The sequence below is a fragment of the Cornus florida genome, unplaced genomic scaffold (genome assembly GCF_030987335.1).
Source record: "Cornus florida cultivar Cherokee Brave unplaced genomic scaffold, ASM3098733v1 CherokeeBrave_3.0.0_Hap2_Chr04, whole genome shotgun sequence".
Taxonomy (NCBI): Eukaryota; Viridiplantae; Streptophyta; class Magnoliopsida; order Cornales; family Cornaceae; genus Cornus; species Cornus florida.
The window spans coordinates 84,464,665-84,473,689 of record NW_026775574.1 but is presented as its reverse complement, the minus strand read 5'-3'; the positions used below and the strand labels follow the sequence as shown (position 1 = coordinate 84,473,689).

Sequence of the window (9,025 nt, the reverse complement as noted above, 5' to 3'; positions counted from 1 at the left end):
GCAGCTCATTCCACCAATAAACTCTGCCAATAGGATTCAGTTTGTGTTTTGGGGATATTTTGGTAATTTCAGATGGGTCTGTTGGGGTAGTTAAGTAATTTTATATATGAAATAAAAACAGTACAAAATCAAAAGGGTTTTATAGTCATTTTACACCTAAAAATAATTCTGACATACGTAAGTGAAACATTAAATCACTCTTTTAAATATAACTGAAAATTAAAACCAAAATTTTTATGTAGGTGTAAAATGACCTAACCAAGGGTCTAAGTGTAATTTATCATTTTCTAAATGAAAAAAAACAAAGTATAGACATTTGAAAAGGATAAAATGGGAAATTTACACATTTCAATATTTTTTTTATAATAAATTATTTAATTTTTTTAAAAAATAATTATATACTAGGAACCCTTTTTCTCTCTCCACTTTGTTGCTTGTAGAGAGAGAGAGATTCATTCTCACGCTCGAGAAATATGGTGAATTACGAGTTGATGATCACCGCCGAGCTCGAGAACCTCACCGATCTTCAGCCTCAAGAAGGTTGCGATGATCCAAACTTCACCTACTACTTCAAGGTCTAATTCGATCTCTACTACATGTATTCATATGTATATATATGTTGTATATATACATATATGTATTTGTATATACTAAATTCCTAATTTTGTTTTTCGCTAGTTTCTAATTAGTATTTCTTCTCTAAACTCGATTATTTGTTACTCTTATCATTTTTTGTGTGAATACTGTGTAATTATATGCGCGTATATATGTAGTTAGGGTTTAAATTTGTTGAATCTACTCTGTTATGCAATATTTACTTCATCGACTTCGAATGTAGGTAGTTATTTTTGTATTTGATTGAACATTCATGTTTGTTTAGATGTATATTTGGTATATATAGGTATATACATATGTATAATTGTAGCGTTTTGATTTTGTATCAGTTCATTTTACTTGATTATACTCGCTCGTTTTCACTCTGTTTTTTTTTTTTTTTTCTCTCTTTTTTATTTTATTTGAATTGTATATGATTATTATTCTTATCATTGTTGTTGATTGAGATCTGAGTGTTTGTCTAGGTTTCTGATTTTGTTTTAATTCATATTTGTCAAATCTTCAATACTTTCTTATTTCAAATTGAATTCAGACGATTATTATCATTTTAATAAAATGTATTATGATTATTCCAACTGATATTAATCCCACTTCTATTCTTCAACTATTTCTTACATCACTTCATTATTTCTGATTATCAATTTTTTTAATTAGAATATCACATTTCTTTGCTTGGAATTCTGATTATTTCTAACTCACTCTATTTAGTTCCACTTCTGTTCAGTTTAGTTCTCATTTTACTAGGAATGTAGGTGATTATTATTATTTTCTATTAATTATTATGAGTAATCACATAGAACTAAACTATGTGTTCCATGTGTTCTTTATTTCACTATGATATAAGTGATTGTTTTATTGTTGTTTTGATCTAAGTCTCGTGTTTTTGGTGTGATACATATGTGTGTGCGCGTGCTAAATTGCTAAAACATTTGATTTGTCCAGATGAAGTGTGGGAATTGTGGAGAGTTTACACAGAAAGAGACGTGTGAGTTTGAATGAAACAGTTGCACTGCCGAAGGGTTCCACTAACCTTGTTCAGAAGGTGAAATGTCTTCTCTACCCCCTTCTATATGCATAATAGTGTTATATTTCTGCATCACGCAGGCCTGAATTTATGAATTAATTTATAATATTCTTTTATGTCTTTTATTAAGGAAGGCTTGGAAAATGTTTATGTGGCGCACACGCACTATATATGTAGGTATGAATTAATTTTATGATCTTAATGATTTTACGGATTAACTGTGAAGAAGGGCTTGCTGTAGATAATGTTTAGACCATAATATTAGGTTTTAAAGGTCATTTTATTTCCTCATAACCAATTATTCTGGTTTGTTTGGGTTTTACTTTTGATCTATTGATTGGGTCACATATATTGGTTCCACTCTTTTTTGTTACCTGAAGGGATTATTAACAGTTATTGCCTTTGTTATTTTTAATTGCAAGTTTCTTGGAGGGGAGGGCGTTGTAACAATGGAGTAATTTTACGAGTCTTAATTGAGTCATGAATTTGTTGAGAGGAAGCATTGAGTTCAGTAACATATAGATCCATGATATTAAGTTCTAGAGGAACTTTTTATTTCCTCAATGTCCAATTATATTTGTTCTGAATTCATTTTGATCCTTTGGTTGGGTCACATATATTGGTATGTTCTTTTGGTTTATTCCTAAATGAATGTTAACTGATACATTGTTGGCTTTGTTAACTGATACATTGTTGGCTTTGTTCTGTTTCCTTTGCAAGTTTTGGGAGGTAGGATAATTTAACAATGAATTAGTATTACAATATTCTTAATGGTTCATACATTTGTAATGTAGTAGGGATTGCAGTAAATAACATTTAGATCCATAGTATTGAGTTTTAGAGAACACTTATATTTCCTTACTATCCTATATTCTGATACGTTTCTTATTTTTTTTGATCCTTTGATTGGGTCACATATATTGCTCTCACTCTTTCGGTTTACTCCTGAAAGGATTATTAACTGATATGTTGTTGCCTTTGTTCTATTTCAAGTGCAAATTTTGCGGGAGGGAGGGGACTGTAACAATGATTACTGGCCGTGGCCGTCCACTGACCCAGGCAATTAGTGAATTAGGAAAGTTTTCTCCATTGATGTTGTTTGACTGCAGGGGCTATGAGCCTGTTGAATTTTCATTTGGCAGTGGCTGGAAAGTTGAATCAGTAAGTCTTTGATTGCTTTGCGTGCCAGTTATGAATCATGTAGCATTTTTTAACTATTAAGTTTGAAATGTACTTAAGCGCATTAGTGACTCTTTCTAAACCTTTTAACTGCATCATTGAATCATTGAAGTACTGTGGTAGATATATCTTTCCATCTGATTCTGGTATCTAGCAGGTCTTGGACATTGTTACTGTTGTTCATGATAAAATGGACCTCTTTTTTTTTTTGTTTTTCATCCTTATTGAAATGCAATGAGGAATCCAGTATGCTATAGTTTAATGATTGGTGGTGAGTTCAAGGACATTGCATGTACTACTATAAATTGTTAAAAATTTGCTTTGTGGATTCACTATTGAATAGGAAATAGTTATTTGCAGTTCTATTATTGGATTTTGAGTTTGTTTTGTGAGAGTATGGCATGCATTTTGATTTTCCCAAACTTCGGTAACCATCTCCACATTTATTACACAATTTACATCTCATGAGCGGGCAAATATTATTTAGAGGTCAAAATTTAGTGTCTGGATTGTTGAAAACACTATATATCGTCTAAAAAGCTAAAAATAATTGAAGTATGTTAAAGGTTCAACAAAGAATGCACTTTTAATTTTTTGATTAGTTTTGCATATCAGTAATATACATGAACATGACTTCCATTCATTTATATATGTTTGTTCTGTGTTTCATTGAAGAACCCGCTTTTCCCACTACCACCCCCATATCATAAAGAAAAAACTTAAGAAATCAGTACCCAAAATGATATGCCAATTGCTTTTTAGTGGCCAAATTGTACTTGGTGGTCAAAATTTGATGTCTGAAACACTATATCAGATTATCAGCTGCAAAACTTAAATGCTAAAAATAATTCAACTATGTTAAAGATCCACTGAAAGAATGTACTTTTATGTTTGTAATTAGTTTTGATCTCAGTAACATACGGTAATGCGACTTCCATTCATTTATATACTTCTGTTTTGTGTTTCATAATTGACAAAAATGGTTCCCAAAAACTTGTGATACTGCTTTAAAAAACATTGAGGTCTACGCAAGTGTTCATCTCGATTAATGTACCAGGATGAACACTTGCTGAAACACTATATAAGATTATGCCAATTGCTTATTAGTGGCCAAATATTATATAGAGATCAATATTTGATGCTTGACTTGCTGAATCAGTTTATCAGCTACGACACTTAAATGCTAAAAATAATTCAACTGTGTTAAAGATCCAATGAATGAATGTGCTTTTCTGTTTGTTATGTTTTGATCACAGTAACATACATTAATGTGACTTCCATTCAATTATATACTTCTGTTTTGTGTTTCCTAATCAACAAAAATGATTCCTGAGAACTTGTGATACCTTAAAAAACATTTAGGTCTAGGCAAGTGCTCGTCTCGGTTAATGTGCCACCCGTCTAATTAGTAGTTGTATAGTTTATTCCATCCATTTGTAGGTGTAAGGAAAATGTTAGGAGTCATCATGATTTAGTGAAGAACCTTTACAATTCCTCGATCTTGATATAACGGAAGTTAGTTTGTTGGCCAACTATTTCTGTGGCCTTCTTTTTAATCTTTTGTTTGTTCTACTGCTTTGTTGTTTTACGTGTTGGTACCTATGCTTTGTGATTTCATTAATCTCGTAAGCCATAATCACATGCTAATTTGCATTGCACCTTATTCACTCTAAACAATCTTTTGTTGGATTAGAGAAAAAAACAAGTTGCATGGGGCATAAACCAAAATATATCAGCCTATTAAGTTGTAATTTTATTCCTTACCGATTTTTTTTTTTCTAGAAAGCAAGTGGACTCGAGTCACTTTTTCATTTGTTCCAACATATGCATAGAGTTTGTTAAAAGAGTATTTCAATGTGGAATATGATGCATTCCTGTCTAAGTTCTTGCTGATTTTATAAGATATTAGCTTTCTATGTCGCACGCGCGTCTCTCTCTCTCTCTCTCTCTCTCATATATATATATGAACTGCACAGTCAGCCATTATACTGTAGCACATAAACTGAAGTCGGTTTATGGGAGAACAGGAGAGTTTTATGAAAAAATATGAATTAGAGATGCATTTCCCCCTTATTTTACTTCGGTTTCTCTCATGTTATAAATATTTGCATACATATGGCCTATATTTTTATGAAAATCACTTTGCATTTTCACGTAATGTATATAACGAGCTGAAATTTTACCTTCATTTTGGATCTTTTTGCATGCGCTTATTTGTAACTCTTTTGTGTAGCTGGAAGGTACTACATTTGATGGCATTGACTTGTCTGGAGATGAATTCGCTGAATATGATGAGAAGAGAGAGTGACTGGTCATGATATCCAACCTTCTCTATATGTTCCACGTGGTGAAGTAGGTGGCAAATCCCTGAGTTCATTTTCACTGTATATAAAATGGTGAACAGGTACAGACTTCTTACGCTGTAGAAAAATTTGACCGCACGGGAAAATCCGTGACTTGATGCTTGTTCAACTGACAGTTATCTCCTAGATATATTAGTAACTACTTTAAGCAGACTAATGAAATGTATTCCATAGATTGTGATCTTTAGTATCTTGTAAGATTCGTTTTTCATCTGCTCAATGGTCACCGAGACTGAGAATGAACGGTGATGATATGAAACGGAAAAATTATGACTTAGTGACCGAGCCTAGAATGCGAGTCTTGCAGTTAAAAGTTAATTAGTACAGTGACAATGGCGAACGGACTTCTTACGCTGTAGAAAAATTTGACCGCACGGAAAAATCCATGACTTGATGCTTGTTCAATTGACAGTTATCTCCTAAATATATTAGTAACTACTTTAAGTGGACTAATGAAATGCATTCCATAGATTGTGATCTTTAGTATCTTGTAAGATTTGTTTTTCATCTGCTCAAAGATCACTGAGACTGAGAATGAATGATGATGATATGAAACAGAAAAATTATGACTTAGTGACCGAGCCTAGAATGCGAGTCTTACAGTTAAAAGTTAATTAGGCAAGTGCTAATCTCGGTTAATGTGCCACCCGCCTAATTAGTTATTGTATGGTTTATTCCATCCATTTGTAGGTGTAAGGAAAATGTTAGGAGTCATCATGATTTAGTGATGAACCTTTACAATGCCTCGATCTAGATATAACAGAAGTTAGTTTGTTGTCCAACTATTTCTGTGGCCTTCTTTTTAATCTTTTGTATGTTCTACTGCTATGTTGTTTTACGTGTTGGTACTCTAGGCTTTGTGATTTCATTAATCTCATAAGCCATAATCACTTTTATAAACCAAAGTTGAAGCTTATTTTTACCATGTGAAGTTTGAAGTATATCCTAAACCCACTTATAAGCACATGCTAATTTGCATTGCACCTAATTCACTCCGAACAAACTTTTGTTGGATTAGAGGCATAAACCAAAATATATGAGCATATTAAGTTGTGATTTTATTCCTTATGTTCCATTTTCTTTTTCTAGAAAGCAAGTGGACTCAATTCACTTTTTCATTTGTTCCAACATATGCGTAGAGTTCGTTAAACGAGTATTTCAATGTGGAATGTGATGCATTCCTGTCAAAGTTCTTGCTGATTTTATAAGATATTAGCTTTCTATGTCGCGCGAGCATGTCTTCCTCTATCTCTATCTGTCTGTCTGTCTCATATATATATGAACTGCACGATCAGCCATTATACCGTAGGACATAAACTGAAGTTGGTTTATGAGAGAACCAGAGATGCATTTCCCCCTCATTTTACTTCGGTCTCTCTCATGTTATAAATATCTGCATGCATACGGCTTATATGTTTATGAAAATTAGTTTGCAGTTTCATGTTCTGTATATAACGAGCTGAAAGTTTACCTTCATGTTGGATCTTTTTGCATGCACTTATTTGTAACTCTTTTGTGTAGCTGGAAGGTACTACATTTGATGGCATTGACTTGTCTGGAGACGAATTCGCTGAATATGATGAGAAGGGAGAGTGCCCAGTCATGATATCCAACCTTCGCTATATGTTCCACGTGGTGAAGTTGGTGGCAAATCCCTGTGTTCATTTTCACTGGTATAGACTTCTTACGCTGTAGAAAAATTTGACTGCACGGGAAAATCCGTGACTTGATGCTTGTTCAACTGACAGCTATCTCGTAGATATATTAGTAACTACTTTAAGCGGACTAACGAAATGCATTCCATAGATTGTGATCTTTAGTATCTTGTAAGACTCGTTTTTCATCTGCACGATGATCACCGAGAGTGAGAATGAATGATGATGATATGAAACGGAAAAATTATGACTTAGTGATCGAGCCTAGAACGCGAGTCTTACAGTTAAAAGTTAATTAGTACAGTGACCATGGTAAATCAAATTTTCTTATGATGTTTTGATGCTTGTGGAGAATGAACCTGTTGACATCCACCCAACACTTTCTTAGTTGAGAATAGCCAGTGTGAAGTAAATTTTAGTTGTAGTATGGTATTGAATTTGCTTGGTTCAGATTGAATATGCTTTGGTTATATCTCTGTTGGTTCCTCATATTGGTAGGTAGGATAAATTATTACATGGTCGGGAAATTTTTCTAAACATTTTAAGAGTGTAGATACCAAGGAAAATGGAAATTTTAATAGTAATCTTATCCAATATATATATATATATATATAAATCACAATTTTCATTTTTTGAAGAAAATTTTATGAACTTAAAATTATTGTCCTGTCATTTTAAACCTTGGTAATGATCCGTGAATTCCAACCCCACCTCTCTTGGAGGAAAGCCCCTTGCCCCAAGCCAAGCATAAACCTTGCATCAATAATTTACTACTAACATTCAATAAAGTACCTTCCATAATTGGGAAATCAAATCAGTTATTTTATTATTATTATTTTTTTTAATTCGGGTGTTTGGGATGACACGAACTCTTAAGGGCTCTTCAACAATCCGACTATTTCCCGACTATTTTCCGATGATTTGGAAGGGCAACTCCCCACCCGGGCCGGGTAACTTACTGCAAGGGCAACAGAGGCTAGCAGCAATGACCACCCAGTGAGACTCGAACCTTAGTCCAAGGTCTAGCGAGCAATCTACTGGGCAATATCCAAAGTGGATTCAAATAAATTATTATTTTTTGCATGAATTGGGTTTGGATCAATTAAATGAACTTTGTTGTTCATGAATTGGGTTCAGATCATTAGAAGTTCAATTCGGACTTGTTCGTTTAGTAACACAAGCTAAACTTGAGCAAGACTCGTAATTCGTATTTATCGTTTAACCCATAAAAGTACAAGTTTGAGCCAGCTCACATGAAGGCCTAAAGAGTTGATAATTCACTAGCCCATCATTCCTACTTACATCGTTTCATTGGTACGACCGAAAGAGTTGACCCATATTCCAATAAGATTTCATCAGATCCATTAGATTTTGATAGTCTTCAGACCCAACGCATGATCCTGTCGGCAGCGTTCGATTCAACTCTCTCCCTCTCCATCTCCCTCTAGGATCGTAAAGTCAAGCGTTGCCTAATCTTGATAATGTAAGGCTTTGTTTGGTACCGTGGATTTAAAGGGAAATGATAATATTAGTTTTGAGGGAAAGGAAAGGGAAGGATAATTTTAAACTTCCGTCGCGTTTGGTTAATTAATGAAGGAAAAGAAAGGGAATGATAATAATTATGTTTGGGAAAAGAAAGGAAAAGGAATTAATTTAACATATTGGTTATTATACCCTTTTATATTTTAAAATATATATACATATAGTTTCATGTACTTGCCAAAAAAAAAATAATAAAAAATAAAAATGAGGGCAAATCATTTCAGCCTCCCCAATCCTCCATCTCTATTATATATATATATATATATATATATATATATATATATATATATATAAAGTCTTTAACTTGAGGCCATAAGAAAAGGAAAATAAAAAAACTAGGGTAAATCAATTCAGCCTCCCCACTCTCGGCCATCTCTGCAACTCCTTCTCAACACTGAACTTGGCCTCTCTCTCTCTCTCTACAAGAATCAGAAATTCAAAACCCATATATTTCCAGTTTATCTATCTGTTTGCAAGAATCAAAAGTTCAAACCCGTATCGGTGTATCATTTTAGATTGTTCAGAAAATCCAAAACCCATATCTTTCAGTTTCCATGGCCGCTGTTCTAGTTCGGGTTCGCCATTCCAAGCTTCAATCACCGGCGGTATCTCTCTCTCCGCAATCTTGAGGGTAAAATTGGCATCTG

At 33.5% G+C, this 9,025-nt stretch overlaps 1 pseudogene; it reads left to right on the top strand.

Moving 5' to 3' along the window:
* Positions 1 to 415: 415 nt before the first annotated feature.
* On the top strand, positions 416 to 7,080 carry LOC132303732 (uncharacterized; annotated as a pseudogene).
* The last annotated feature ends 1,945 nt before the right edge of the window (positions 7,081 to 9,025 follow it).